Source organism: Natrix helvetica, assembly GCF_964273705.1.
Source record: "Natrix helvetica genome assembly, chromosome: 1".
Classification (NCBI taxonomy): domain Eukaryota; kingdom Metazoa; phylum Chordata; class Lepidosauria; order Squamata; family Natricidae; genus Natrix; species Natrix helvetica.
This window is the reverse complement of record NC_138548.1, coordinates 35,959,596-35,976,310: the sequence shown is the minus strand read 5'-3', so window position 1 is coordinate 35,976,310 and position 16,715 is coordinate 35,959,596. Positions and strand designations below refer to the sequence as shown.

The following is a 16,715-nucleotide window of genomic DNA, read 5'->3' as shown; positions in this document are numbered from 1 at the left end:
AAAAAAAAAAAACCACACCACACACACAAGTCCCTCCTCCCTTCCGCCGCCAGCCAGCCTGCCAGGGCTTCTGTTCTGGGCAGCGGCGGCAGCAGCAGCTGCTGTGGGTCCTCAGCTGCTTCTTTGCATTTGTAAATCCTGCTCGGTTTTTTTTCTCCACCTCCTCTTAACTCAACCCTGGGAAGGGGGGCTCCCTCCGTCCCAGTCCCAACTCGCTGGCAGCTTAAAAGGCTACGTTCGTGGCCAGGGGTGTTTGCGCTTAGGAAACGGGTTGTAGCTTTACAAAAAGGACCCGCGTTTTAAGCAACTAGGAAACAAAAAGAAAGGGACGACTATATATGAAAAAAATATATATGCAAGCATCTGTACGCAATGTTTCACTCTCAAAACCTCGGAAAGTAAATAGTCTGTGTTTTGTTTTCAGATGGGAAAGTGAAGGATGAACAGATGAATTCCTCCTCCTCCTCGCCCTCCCCCCAATCCCTCCCTCCCAAAGTAAGGAAACCCGCTGCTAAACACGAGAAGCAAAATAGCGACTTTAATTCAAGGAGTTTGTGTTGGGTTCGGGGTTGTGCTTTCCTGTACTTTTCTCGACTACTGGGAGCGGTCCGTTGTCCCCTCGGCAGTTGCTGAAACTCCCGATCGGTGCATGTTTCTGTTCGAGACCCGCCTCGGTAGTGGGGCTCGATAACACTCAGCGCTTTTACACAAGAGCCCATTGACAGACACGTGCAAAATCGCGCGGACTGTTTTTTTTTAACCCCTCACAAGTGCGCGCAGTAACGCCAATACCCAACGTTATTTGCTATGGGTCCTAATACAGGTTTTGAAATAGTATTACACAGTGCGGTGACATTTATCTAATTGAAATCAGAGGAAGGCTGCAATCCTATATCCTAACAAAAATCATCAATGGGAATCCTGGATAACAGTTCCAAGTATGTGTATTGAGCTACTGCGCTGCAGTGTTGCAAGCTTTCCAGTTTACAGTGATTTACACACACATCGGCTGCAAGGATGAGATGCCATACATAGTTGGTGCAACCTGTGTTTTAAGTACAATAGACAGAAATAGCACCTTGCAAAAGAATCGCTTGGAACTAAGGAACGACATTGAGCGCAATCCCATATTACTTGAGAGGGATAACATTTGAGTAAATAAGCACAGAATTGATGGGCTGCAATTGAGCACACAGAACAGTATTCTTTCGGATGACTCTTACATGTCTTATTCTGGGTTGTTTTTTAAAAAAATAGCATTTCTTCAAATTCAAAAGTATCCTAAACCGCAGTTGCCACAGGAAAACAACTGCGTTGCTTTCAAGCAAAATTAGTGTGCCTTCTCATTGTCTATTTGACAACTGGTCTTAAAGCCAACGTAAATACGCGATCCTACCTACGCGATCAAGGACTGCATCAATTTACCTGGGAAGGAATGAGCTCAAATTTCGAAGCATTTGATGAGACTTTTCCCTAAAAAGAAAAGGTTCGCTTGCACCTTTACTTGGTCACATTAGGTCTGGACGCTTAGCGGTATGCTTGCGTACATTTAAGATTTACTAACTCTTAAAACAGCATGTTAATAATCCCGAAGTATCCTAAAGGATAACTTGCTTTACTTGCATCCTAAAGGGATTTCCACCCCCCACCACTATACAAAATGTTTTAGGTTTCTATAAATCCCAAAGCTCCGCTAATCGCGGCATAACGGATAAACTGGAAGGATTCTGAACTTCCCCGCCCTCAACAACTTTTACACGTGCCCAATTTGGTCAGTTTGCCCCGGAGGGCGGAGCCAGTGGCGAACTACCGCTACTATTGGCTCCTTTCAAAATGCTCGCTTACAAATGTCTTAGTAGTTGGTCTTCGTTACAGTCCTGTATAGTAAAGGAAACTAAGAGCGCCTTTGCCGGAAAGACGCGCGTACGTGAGTTTGCAAACCGGACCACGTGGCTGGCATTACGCCATGTGAGTGTCATCGAGTAGGCTTAACTGGCCAATGAGTTGTGGGTTGGGGAATGTTTTTTTGTGGGGTGTGTTTGTTGGTTTCTTTGCAAACTTATCTATTTCCACTGGCATGGCAACCCATCTCATATTAAAAATTCTGACAATATTAAAATAATATTTTAATGCTGCAGTTCACAATATTAAATAAAAAAGAAAGCAGAAAACACATGAAAACAGCACCAAAGTTCTGCAAAAGCAAACTGATCAATCACAAAAATGCTAGGTTGATATCTGTCCTACAATTTCTGAAGGGTTTGCTTCCCTAGCAAAAAAAAAAAGACTTATTTTTCTACCTTTTCAGGATAGTTGATGTTTTCTCAAATGTGTCTTCATGGTATTGGGGTGATGGTGATAAATCATTGGGGTGATGGTGATAAATCGTTCCCTACACTTCCTAATCTGGGGAGAAAAATCCAATTGGCTCCTTTGTTAAGGCCTCTCTTGGGTTGCAATAAATGTAAGGAAAGCTGTAATCTGCAACAGAGAGAACTGAATAGCCACACATAGTTTTTGGCTACCTGATAACTAAATAAAGGCTAAAGCACTACCACTCTTTTGAAAGAAATATTGAACAAATTCATTATAAGAATTGTAATTAAAAAAATCAATACATATTTTCTATAGATAATTCACTGGCACTGGAATCCCACACATCTATGCAGACGTATGGGATCCAGTGGTAGAAAAAAGTCACGGTTTAATTTTGCATAAATAAATATTTTTAGTGGAAAATATATGCTATACCACTGACCTATGTTTCCAATTTAAACAAGACCCTGGTCACATAAATATCTTTATATTATATTCCCATGTGCCAGTACTGTTCTTAATCCATGTATTAACTGTTTATTCAGAATTTGTGCATACAAAATATGTACTGGTCCATACAGAATTTGCTCACCACAGTTTCTGCCTAAGGCAAAATGTAAGCATAAAGCTATAAGTAGGTTAAAACTCCTTTAGGTTTCTTTTGAACTTGGGGCATATAGCATTTGTAGTTTCATTGCAAAATTTATTTTATTCAACATTTCTGAGCTCATGTTGTATAGTGTTTATGAGTAATTGCAGCTTACAGGTATCAAGCAGTAGATGTCAAATATTTAACTAGGGACAAGCTATGCAATATTTACATTTTAGCTACAATTATATAGGGATAGGGACCAACAGTTTGTAATTGATTGAATGAATTCTTATGTCATAGCCTTCTCGGAGCCTGAGTCCGCGGAGGACGAGCTGAGGCTGACAGAGGTTGAAGGGGTGGCCTCGTTGGCTCCCGAAGAACACAGGAAGGATCAGGAGGAGACAGCCCCAGGTCCCTCAGACTGGGACGACTTGCCAGCAGGGAAAAACCAGGGAAGGACAACCGAGAGAGGGGAAAGACAGGGCAGGCAGTGGAGATGAGGAGCAATGGAGCCCAGACAATGAGCAAGGAGCACCCCCTCCTGAACCCCGAGCACGGAGAGTGGAGGCTGGAGCAATGCAGGCCAACCCAACAACTCGGGAGAAGAGCGTCCTACCCCTCTTCACAAGGAACTGAGACTTAAGGAGATACCATGGGGAGGGGTGCTTGTCGGGAATAAGTGCTGAATTCGTGGAGTTTTGTGTGCTGTTGCTGATGTCTAGAGTTTGCTGAACTTCTTGCCTTATGTTTTGTTCCTTTGCCTTGTTAGACTCATTGCCTTATTGCTGCCTTGTTCTTTTGTCTCCCTGGACTTCTTGCCTTGTAGCAACCGTGCTAACAGCGTTTTGCTGAACTACTCGCAGCCAGAGGCCGCTGGAGCTGTGTGTAAGCGCTTTGCTAAGGGGCTTGCCATAAAGGTGGGGGTGTTTGGGGGAAAGTTGGAGCAATAAAGGGGAGTTCGAACTTTCAGCTGGCTGCCTTGCCCCGGGTCATCACATTATGCATTGCACTAATAAGATTTGTTTCATTCTGACCTAGCTTCTTGTATGAATCCAACCATATATATAATTTATGGCTTAGCAAAATGTGTGAATCTATCCCATTCTAAGTTATTCAGTGTGCTTAATGAAACCAAGATTCGTAGCAGAATGCACAAAGTTATTATACTTGGCTTGAAATAAGTAAGGAGGACTGTGAGGTGATCAGAACCCCTTAATTATGATTTGGCTTGTTTTTAGCAACTATAAGCAAGACCCTTGATTTTGCAGTTACAATGGGCAAAAAGTAGCTTGGAACATTCTGAAGTTTTCATTATGGTGAAGGGCTATCAGATGCCTTTATTTCATAAGAAAACTAATATGCTGCAAATAATGTGGACAAAGTATATTCTTTAATTTTCTATTAGAAAGCATATAGATGGGCAACTCAGAGAGAATAGATTCCTCTACAGAGTAAACCCTCAAATTTAATAGATCTTTGTTTAACAGACTGATAACACAACAGACAAAATCTGTCACATACTATATCCTTTATGCCTATATAAAATCCCATTCAACATTTTTCTTTAATGGGCAGCATTTCCTCCACTAGTCAATTAAATTGAGGTTTACTCAACTACCATGCTGGAGATATCTTTTTAGTGATGAGCTGATGTTAGAAAATAAAGTCCTGCTTGAATAGCAATTTCTTTAAAAATGTAAAGCACCTAATTAAAATCTGAATTAAAACATAACAGATGCTAAAACCCCACTCTGCCTGCTGGCTTTATTCCAGCTACCAAATCTCATCCCAGATTAAAAATATAAAATAAAACTCTCACTGTCCTGCTGTAACTACTTAGGCTCATGTTTTGGCAGCTCTCCAGAGAGAAATGGCTGGGTCATAAGACATCTCTGAAGACCTGGTTTCTTGAGGGATGACTAAGAGCTCCCACTGAATTTTGATCAAAATTAAAACTTTAAGGCAATAAAATATTCTGTTTGGTTGTGTTCAATGTATGGTTTATTCCAGACTAATTATGACTTATTTGGACAATGCAGGAGCCACGGATAGCATTTGTTCAGGCACTCATCCAAATCATAATTTAACTCCTAGTCTGACTTAATGTATAAGATATATTATGTTTCTGTCTTGAAAACTTGGACACTACATAAGAGATTCCAGCTCTAGATTGTAGAGCTAGAGATCACCTGAGTCCGACTAATAGTGTTTTTTTTTGGGGGGGGGGGGGTTAAATAAAAATTATCATGAAAAAGTGCTGAAAATCAATGGCCTATACAGTATGCTCCTACATGAAACCTATTCCCATTTATACCCTCACATTTTGTAAATGTTTAAGGATATCTTTTCATGTGACAACACTGAAGAAATGACAATGGCTACAATGTAAAGTAGTGAGTATACAGCTTGCATAACAGTGTAAATGTGCTGTCCCTTCAAAATAATGCAACACACAGCCATTAATGTCTAGATATACTGGCAAGATATACTTAAATATTTACAAAATGTGAAGGGGTGTACTCACTTCTGTGATATACTATGTTAAGCCAAAACGGTTCTTTTGCATTGCAGCCTGAGCTGCAAACAACCAAACCCTATTTTAGCTTCATACAAACTGCACAAGTTCTTCTAGGTTCATCCAGCAAAGTCACAGTAAACTCAGCCAAGTGATTTGATTGTCAAGTCACAAGCTGCTTATGCTTATGAATCCAGCCATTCGAGGTTTATTTATGAACCCATTTTTAAACACACCAACCCTTAATTAGATGTATAAATGCAGTCTGAACTCATAATATCCAAGATAGTTTATCTCAGAGTTGCATGTGGAATTTCTTCTTCTTTCTTGCACTATATCCTCTTCACAATTTTATGAAGTAGGTTTAGGGTGAAAGAAACAGACTTGTTTCGGAGTTTGAACTAAGCGACTATAGAACCTTCCTCTCTCACACACAATAATTGGAATTTTCTCATCTCAGAAACTTACCCATGTCAACAGTACTGCATTAGTTTGTTCTCCCCACATTGTACGCAGGATTAGTTTAATAATTGCCATTGAAAATTATGGGATAGATATTCTATAAATTCATTAACACACCATTAATCTAACAGTTTTTAAGCTCCACCGGGTTGGAAATTGATTTTTTGTTTATTTACCCTTCATCATGGAACTTAGATTAAAAAAGAAACAGTTAAAAAAGAAATAAAAGTAATTTAAACATCAGGGAACATGCAAATGAGTAGATAATAAAATATAATAACTTGAACATTAATGAATGAATAATGCACATCTGTTGGGAGAGCTGTGATAAACCATCCATCCATCCAACCAAAACAGCAACATATTTGGACTCCAACCAATCTGAGAGCTCAGTAGTCAAAAATTGACTACTCCAAAACTAGTTTCAATAATAACTGCAGCATAATTTTATCAACTTCTTTGATATGTGTCTTATTCATCACATCATACTAACCTATTTAACTTTACTGAGTAACTATATCTAAACTGCTAGGGCAACACATTAAGCCATAGTTTTGATTAATGATTTCAACTCTGTATTAAATTTTAATAACTAAATAGATGGATGTCCTTCGGGATAATTTGTCCTTAGTCTAGCTAGCTCTTCATGTCTTCCAATGATTGACCTAACACTGTTGTAATCAAATCCATTCACCTTGTTGTTGATCATTTTCTTTTCCTTCTATATTTCCTAGAATTATAGACATTTCAAAGGAGCTGGGGCTTTACGTAAAATAAAAGAATTTAGGCCTGTTTGTTTGGGTATAAAGTGAAAGTTCAGGATTGATTTGTTCTTTGATCCATTGTTGTCTTGGTTATCCATGGATTTTCACGATCTTCTCCAACACCAAACTTCAAAATCACCAATATTGTTTCCCATCTGCTTCTTTAAAGTCTTAACTTTTCCTTCCATAGAGTGACACAGGAAAAAATATTGCCTGCATAATTCTGCTCTTACTAGCTAGAGTCTAGATACATCCCAGCATCTGAATATCTTTTCCAGCCTTCATTGCTACCTTACCATGTGTTAGACTGTGGCATGTTTCTTGACTACTTTGCTGTTATCAATCCTAAAAGATATAAGGGATCCACCACTTCAGTATCTTCATTGCCAATTATAAGGCTAAATGCTTTATATGTCATTAGTTTGATCTTAGAGAACACAGAATGCAGACTAACAGAATTGGAAGTGACCATGGCAGTCTTCTAGTTCACATGAGCAGGTGATCCTATACCCGTGATGGCGAACCTATGGCATGCATGCCACAGGTGGCACATGGAGCCATATCTGCCGGCATGTGAGTCATCAGTTCCAATGCACATGCGCGTGCCAGCCAGCTTATTGTCGACCTTCCGGAGGACCTGGGGAGCCGTTTCACCCTCCCCAAGCTTCAGGAAAGCTTCTGGAGCCTGGGGAGGGTGAAAAACGGGCTAAACAGACCTACCGGAAGTTTAGAAATGATCCGTTTCTGGTCTCCATTTTCACCCTCCCCAGTCTCCAGGAAAGCCTCTGGAGCTTGTGGAGGATGAAAAACAGCCTACCAGAACTTCATTTCCAGTAGGCCCGTTGGGCCTGTTTTTGCCCTCCCCAGCCTCCAGAGGCTTTCCTGCCCCTCCTGGAGGAAATACCAAGCTCAGCTTGGAGGAGAGCAGTGCAGAGCATGGGGGGGAGTGTGGGGGGTTGTGCACACATGCGCATGTGTGGGTGCGCTATGCATTAAGGATGCTGGCACGCACTTGCGCTATCACTCGTGTGCGCTATTGTGCATGCTCGCATTTTTGGCACCAAACAACAAAAAGGTTAGCCATCCCTGCCCTATACCACTTTAGACAAATGGTTGTCTAATCTCTTCTTAAAAATCTCCAATGATGGACCATTCGCAGCTTCTGGAGGCAAGCCATTCCACTGATTAATTGTTCTCACTTTCAGGAAATTTCTCCTTAATTTTACATTGGATCTCTTTTTGATAAGCTTACATCCATTACTTCTTGTTCTGCTCTCAGGTGCTTTAGAGAATGGGTTGACCCTTCTTCTCTGTGACAATCCCTCAAATATTGGAAGTCTGCTATCATGCCACACCTCGTACTTGTCTTTGTTAGAGTAGACATATCTAGTTCCCGCAACTGTTCATCATATGCTTTAGCCTCCAATTCCCTAATCATCTTCATTGTTCTTCTCTAGACTTTTTGTAGAGTCTCCATATTCTCAATAACATTTTTGTTTCATGGTGACCAGAAATGGATGTAATAGTCCAAGTGTGGTCTTGCCAATGCAGTATAAAGTGGTACTATCACTTCACATGCTTTCGAAACTTTCTCTTGATGCAACCTAGGTCTGCATTAGCTTTTGTGACAGCTGCAGCACACTGCTGCCTCATAGTTAAGTGGTTGCCTTCTAGGACACCTAGATCCCGCTCAGTTGAGTCAGGTACTTCCTATTCTTTACCTGTGTCATGGGCTATACCATGCAGGAGACATAATGGCTGGCAAACCAAAATGGATGTAGTAACACTTCACATGATCTTGATATTATCTCTCTGTTGATGCAGCTTCTCCAGAAACCTTTTAAACCCTGCAATACAGCTTCTTTCTTCCTATCAGAATTTTGAAGTGAGAAAATCATTTGTGCACACATTTTTTAAACATTTCTCCTCTGCCTCTCTATCGTTTAGTTTTCAAGGTGACTTGGTAGATTTACAGTGTCATTGACAGATGTCTATTTCATTGAATTCAGTTGGCTTAGTCATGCTGGCTGGGGATAATGAAAATTGCAGCCCAATGCATCTGCGGGGCACCTTGTTGGGAAAATACTTTCTTTGGCAATATAATACAGAGGAATATGCCAGAAAGCACTTCTATAAGTCCTTTATAGAGAATATAGTAATCTACAAGCATCTCTTCCACCAGCCTTGGTGGGACAAAAGACCCTTCATCATGACTTTACCAGCTTGTTAAGCAGAAGCTGTGACTCCATGTTCCTTCAACAATAGCAAACAGAGCTAACAGAGAGATCATCTGAGAGTCAAACAGCAACTCTGTTTTGCTAATATTATTTAAAATAAATAAATAAATATTATTTATTCCTAGCCTTCACATAATCCATACTCCACATGCTTCCACATTGGTAACAAAGTACAGCATAAGGACAATATCTCACCCCAGACAAACTTTCTTAACAGCTTCACATAAACATAAACATTGGGGGGGGGGGTGTTGGACAGACAGTGTGCTCATGGCAGAGGACTGGTGGCAATGTTCTCATGTTCAGTGTATGTGAACATGTGTTGTTTCCTTCTAATTCAAATCTAGATCTGGCATGTCACCACTAACATGAGTAGAATCAAGACATGTTTGCCTGGAGGCGACAAAAGATCTAAATTGCACATGACCCAATCCCCAAGACTTAATTGAATTCCTGCTTAGGGGGCTCTTCCATGAATCTAACAATAAGATCCAAAAGCTGAAGAAGAGCTCCTGCTGGGCTGCACAGTATATCAGTAGAAGGCCTAGTTTGTCCATAGTAAAAACACATATAACAGCATTCAACAGTATGGCACTAACAGAATGGCCCAACTGGTCACCACTAAGATGTTACACACAAGTTATCATAGAATAAGTTCAGACTTGGACAGATCCATTTTTAGAAAATATATGATTTCCAAGGATCACTGATACAATGTGATTAGGCCAAACAATGGATAAAAGGTTTAGGCCTGTTTATTCACCTTTGGTTTAAAAGATTACTGTTGCCTCACTGATGCTAAAAATTGCAGGGCATTCCCACTTGTTAATCACATTGCGCAACAACTGCCTTAGTATGTACATAATGCTAAATGATGATTTGTTGAATAAGGCACAATGACTGGCTTCATACATTAGACTAAGATGAAGCCAAATTGAATTCCTGCTCTCTGTCCATGGTATCTCATATTGTTTTTTCCAGTTTCCACATCTTGGTCTTTTAGTCTGATGCTTAAAAATCATCATAGAACTGGAATGTGAAGGTTTGGACTTGGGACTTTTTGAATGCAAAGCCTCTGTTTTATTACTGAGCAAGATCCCTTCCCTTTGTGGATAAAGTATTCAAAGTATTAAAAACAGAGGAGTGGTCACACCATGTTCCTCCTCTTGAGAACCATCTGCCAGGAACTGAAGTTCTCTTCCTTGTTTTTCCACTATGCTGGTGATGAATTTCTGTTTTGTTGAGCTTTTTCACTGGGTGTTACAGTAACTTCTCTACTGCCCTGCCTTTGTTTTTGTTATTTAGTTGTTCGGTTTCAAAGATTAAAAAAGCACAACCCCTTTAGAGAAGTAAATACTAGTTAGAAAAGCAGGTATCAGATTTTCCAAGGTCAAACTTGACAACAAAGAACGTATCACTTTTTTTTCTTTTTCTTTTTTGTTTGGCTTTGCATCTGTGTTTTTAAAGACAACCTGACAGTTATTCAGTGGGGGAGGAGATAAACCGGTGTGTATAAACGTTCCTCTGTTTTTGTCTCTGGTAGAAGGAGAACAACCAAAGCTAAAACCGTTTGCAGCATCATGATAAACACTGGCTCTGTTTATAGCAGACACAAACACACACCCCAGTGTGAAATAATGAATTTGGTAATATATTATTAAACAAACCATATTTTAGTGTAATACGTATTTTGCTTTTACCTCTAAGTAAGATTAACATTTGATTCTCAAATGTTATAATGCTATAGTTTGACAATGATGTAACTATTATTTTATTTACACCTTGCTTTAGAACAATCATAATTGTAATGAAAAGCAGGTAACAAATTTTATTTTAAAAAATAAACAGTCTGCAAGCAATAAATTATTTATTTATTAAATTTATTTGATGCCCACGGAAAGTAATCTCAGATAGTATTTGGAAGACTCACCTGCAATTTTATTTGTTTATTTATACATTTACATAACTACCCATTTATGCCAAAAAAGCATAATAATAATAATAATAATAATAATAATAATAATAATAATAATAATAATAATAATAATAATAATAATAATAATAATAATAATAATAATAATAATAATAATAATAATAATAATAATAATAGAATTGGACATCACCTGGAAATAACCAATTACATGGTTTCTGGCTCAAATATCTGACCAGTTTACATGCAATGTTGGCCAGGCAACTGAATGAAATTTTACAAAATGGTCAAATTGATGAATGGTTGACAACTGGAAAAACATACTTGATTCAGAAAGCTGCAACTAAAGGAACAATACCTGAAAACTACAGACCAATAACATGCTTGCCAACAACCTTCAAATTACTCACAGGCATTATTGCAGATAATATTATGGATTATTTGGAAACAAACAACATCTTGCCAGTAGAGCAAAAAGGCAATAAAAGAAGGAGCAGGGGCACAAAAGATCAGCTCCTGATTGATAAAATGATATTAGAAAATTGTAAGAAAAGAAAAACGAACTTGAATATGGTCTGGATTGATTATAAAAAGGCATTCGACTCATTGCCACATAGTTGGATCATAAAATGCTTAGAAACAACTGGCATTGGCAAAAATATTACATCCTTCACTGAAAAGGCGATGAAACAATGGAGAACTGAGTTGGCAGTAGGGAATGAGAACTACGGAATGGTTAATATCAAGCGAGGAATTTTCCAGGGTGATTCACTTTCACCTCTGATCCCACTATCAGTAATCTTTAAAAAAATGAAATTAGGCTACCAAACAGCCAAAGAAGCTGAAAAAAATGTGCATTTATTATATATGGATGATTTGAAACTATAGTAAGTCAGAAATAGAAATCCAATCACTGACAAACACAATCTGAGTATTCAGCACCGATATTTCAATGCAGTTTGGCATGGAAAAATGTGCCACTGTATCCATAAATGGGACAAAATCACTGCGTGTGAGGGAATTGAAATGCCCAATGGCCAACTAATTAAATGCAACAAAAATGAAGCCTACAAATACTTAGGCATTCTGCAGTTGGATAACATCAAACATGGAGAAGTAAAAACTATTGTCAGGAGAGAGTATACCAACAGAGTTAGGAAAATTTTGAAATCTAAATTAAATGGTGGAAATACAATTAAGGCCATAAATACCTGGGCAATACCAGTTATAAGATACACAGCTGGTATAGTTAACTGGACACAAGCCGATTTGGACATTTTGGACCGAAAAACCAGGAAACTAATGACAATGCACTACAGTTTACATCCACACGGTGACACTGATAGACTATACCTGCCCCGAAAATCAGGTGGTAGAGGATTATTACAAGTGAAGCAAATAGTTGAAGAAGAAAAACATGCACTGGCTGGTTATCTAAAAGAAAGTCAAGAACATCTATTAATCGAAGTAAAGAACAAAAATCTACTGAAGGTCCAACAGACGAAACAAGAATACAGAAAAGATGTGATAAAATCAAGAATGGAGAGTTGGCAGAACAAAGCATTGCATGGTCAATTTCTGGAAAAAATAAAAGATAAAGTGGACAGTGAAAAAACCTGGTTATGGTTAACAAAAGGTACATTAAAGAAAGAAAGAGTCACTAATCCTGGCTGTGCAAGAGCAAGCTATCCGAACAAATGCCATTAAGGCCAAAATCGAAAAATCCTCTGATGATGCCAAATGCAGACTCTGCAAAGAAGTTGATGAAACTGTTGACCACATACTCAGCTGCTGTAAAAAAATCATGCAGACTGATTATAAATTGCAGCACAATTCAGTAGCACAAATGATCCACTGGAATTTGTGCAAAAATTCTAATATTAAAACAACAACAAACTGGTGGGAACATAGGCCTGAAAAAGTCACCGAAAATCAGATGGTCAAGATCCTATGAGATTTTCGTATACAAACGAACAAAATACTGGCACATAATACGCCAGACATCGCACTGGTTGAGAAAAATAAGGTTACAATCATAGACATCGCAATACCACGTGATAGCAGGGTCGACAAGAAGGAACATGAAAAAATTGCGAAATACCAGGACCTAAAAATTGAAATTCAACGATTATGGCACAAACCAGCAGTGGTAATTCCAGTGGTAATCGGCACACTGGCTGCTATTCCAAAAGCACTGGAATTACATTTAAAACAGTTAAAACTTGACAAAATCACCATCAGTCAAATGCAAAAAGCTGCACTGCTTGGATCTGCATGTATATTACGAAAATACATTACGACGTCCTAGGCCCCTGGGTGGGGCCCGACTAGTAATCAATGCCAAATCTGGCGAAACAACTGGCCGCTGTGATACAATTGTATAATAATAATGATGATGATGATGATGGACAATTTGTACAGAAAAACAAGGAAGCTTATGACAATGAATCATATTTTGCACCCTAAAAGTGATGTTGACCAATTGTATCTACCAAGAGCAGAGGGTGGTCAAGGACTACTATAAGTAAAACAGACTGTGGAAGAAGGAAGACACAGCTTGAATGATTACATCTAGAAAAGTGAAGAACCAATGATTAATGAAGTAAATAAAGGAGGCCTTTTAGAGACAACTAAGTTAAAAGCTGAATATAAGAAAGAAGTAATTGAGAAGTGAACTGAAAATTGGAAAAGCAAAGCTATGCATGGCCAATTCTTGAAATGTATCGAAGGAAAAGCTGACCAAAAATTAACTAGGAACTGGCTAGGATCAGGAGTACTGAAAAAAGAAACATAAGGCTTTATTTTGGCAGCTCAAGAACAAGCCTTAGCTACAAACTGCATGAAGGCAAAAATTCAACATGTTACCACCAACAGCAAATGTCGCCTCTGTAATGAGAAAGATGAGACAGTCAACCACTTGATCAGCGGGTGCAGCAAAATTTCACAAACTGACTACCTACAACACCATGACCGCGTTGCTAAGATTATTCAGTGGAAATTGTGCCAAAAGTTTGGATTTGAGTACAGCAAAAACCACTGGGACCATCAGCTTGAGAAGGTTTTAGAGAATGAGAAAGTCAAGATCTTGTAGAACTTCAGAATCCAGATTGACAGGCACTTGGCCTACAACACACCTGACATAACAACAATTGAAAAGAAAAAAGTATGGTTCATTGATGCACGAATTGAAGATAAACAGCAAGAAAAAAATCACAAAATACCGGGACTTGCAAATTGAGGTTGAGCGACTGTGGAAAAAGAAATCATATGTTGTCCCAATTGTAATTGGAGCCCTTGGAGCAATACCTAAAAGGTTACCTCACTATTTGAAAATTCTAAATTTACCTAACTTGAATATTCTGACTCTACAAAAAACCACCCTACTTGGAACAACTTATATCCTCCGACGTCACTGTACCTTAACAGTTCCTAGGTCCTTGGTTAGGACTCCAGCTGTTGAACTACCAACCAACCCCAAAGGCTGTGAATCTCACCAAAGATTAACCACATAATAATAATATTCATGTGGCAAGGAAAAATGGAAAAAACAGAAGGAATAGAACTGGGAAATGGAAACATAGTGAAAGCATTAGCAAAGAATTATGGTTACAAGTACCTAGCATATTGGAAGCAGATAGCATCTTGAATGAAAAGTCAAAGAGTGAACACAAAAGGAATACATCAGGAGGGTACGCACAATATAAAAATCAAAACTAAATGCTGGAAACATAATTAAAGCCATTATGGGCAGTTCCAGTGATACGCTATTCAGCTGGAATCATCAACTGGACTTTGGCTGAATTAGAAAACTTGGACTAGAAAACACGCAAACTTTTGAATATGTACAACACTTTACATCCATGAAGTGACATCGACAGGTTGTACCTGCCAAGAAAAATAAGGGGCAGAGGGCTATTGCAAATCCAACAAACTGTAGAAGAAGAAAAATGAAGTTTCAATAATTATGTGAACCAAAGTACAGAAAAATTGCTGCAGGGTGTGAAAATGTAGAACATGGGTCATCAACCTGGTCCCTACCGCCCACTAGTGGGCGTTTTGGGATTCCAGGTGGGCGGTGGGGATTTCGGAGGTTAAAACCTCCTTTTGAACTAACGCGCGCGAGAAGCGCCGTCCTGTCGCCAGGGAAACAGTGAGTGAGGTGAATCACGTGGTTGCTCAGATCACACGGGCGCAGCCCGAGAAGACATTTCTGAGAAGAGAAACTTCTCCGGTCGGGCTGCGCCTGTGTGATCTGAGCAACCACGTGATTCACCTCACTCACTGTTTCCCTGGCGATGGGACGGCACTTGCCTGCGCTTCACCAGCTCAGGCGCGACCGGAGAAGTTTCCTCAGCTCCTCACTGCTCCACTGAAGACATTTCTGAGAAGAGAAACTTCTCCGGTCGCGCCTGAGCTGGTGAAGTGCTAGAAAGGGGGGGGGGAGGAGCAGAAAAGACAAAAAGGAGAATGAAAGGGAGAAAGAGGAGGTGGGTGATAGTGGGATCCTTGCTGCTTTCTGAGCTTGGGGGGGGGGAAGGAGCAGAAAAGACAAAAAGGAGAATGAAAGGGAGAAAGAGGAGGTGGGTGATAGTGGGATCCTTGCTGCTTTCTGAGCTTGGGGGGGAGGAGCAGAAAAGACAAAAAGGAGAATGAAAGGGAGAAAGAGGAGGTGGGGGATAGTGGGATCCTTGCTGCTTTCTGAGCTTGGGGGGGGGGAGGAGCAGAAAAGACAAAAAGGAGAATGAAAGGGAGAAAGAGGAGGTGGGGGATAGGGGATCCTTGCTGCTTTCTGAGCTTGGTGGTTTTCTTACAGACATTTCATTACCAAACTAGGTAACATCATCAGTGCTAGAAGGGGGTGGGGTGGGGAAGGAGCAGAAAAGACAAAAAGGAGAATGAAAGGGAGAAAGAGGAGGTGGGGGATAGGGGATCCTTGCTGCTTTCTGAGCTTGGTGGTTTTCTTACAGACATTTCATTACCAAACTAGGTAACATCATCACTGCTAAAAGGGAGTGGGGTTGTGGGGAAAGGAGGAGGAGGAGAAGTCGAGTAGAAACTGATAGCAGGGACAGGCAGAAGCGGAGCAGAGCAGTTGCAAAATAGGAGAAAGAAAAGGCAGGAGAGAATTGTTGTTGGCTAATAATAATAAGTGGGCTAACTAGCTCAGCCTTACTTTTGTACATAGCCCTAAGGAAGATAAAAAAAAGGAGATAAAAAGGAAAAGCACCGAAAGAGGAGACCTTCGTTTGTTCCTTACGAAAATCGAACCAGATATCAAATATTTAGTCTCGCAGCATCAGCCTCAAAGATCTCATTAATCACTAGTAAAGCTAATTTCAATTTACTTTATTGTTTTCTAATTAAACTTTATAAAGTTTAAAAACATTATAAACATGCATAAAGTAGAAATAAAAAGATAAATGTATGTACATTTCTTTTTTAAAAAAACACCCTCCTTTCTAAAAAATATTCTGCACTTGCGCAAAAACTGGTGGGTGGTAAGGAAATTTTTCCATCAAGAAAGATCCATTAGTGGGCGGTAGGTAGAAAAAGGTTGACTACCACTGATGTAGAACATTATAAAAACAACAGAAACAAAGGCAGAATATAAGGAAAAACAGCCGGATGACAGATTAAATAGATGGAAAACCAAAGTTTTGCATGGACAACACTTGAAAAACATTGAAGGAAAATGTGATGACAACCTTACATGGACATGGCTTCCTGTTTAATGAATAAAAGTTTATAATAGTATATAGAATATAAAATAAAATAAAGAATTTAAAACATGCTAAACAATGAAGTGGCCAACAGAACTGAAAATTTCTACAATTCAGCCACCTTGAGAATGAGATGACTGGTATGTAAATAAGATAAAAAATAAATAAATAACCCAGCT

General features: G+C 39.3%; 1 protein-coding gene across 1 annotated transcript in view; it reads left to right on the top strand.

Annotated features, from left to right (window-relative positions):
* Positions 1 to 1,854: 1,854 nt before the first annotated feature.
* The window catches only part of AKT1 (AKT serine/threonine kinase 1), a 158,732-nt gene continuing 143,871 nt past the window's right edge, over positions 1,855 to 16,715 (top strand). The window contains exon 1 of the mRNA XM_081969877.1: positions 1,855 to 1,968. The gene's annotated coding sequence lies outside the window, so the exon portion shown is untranslated. The remainder of the gene's footprint in view (positions 1,969 to 16,715) is intronic.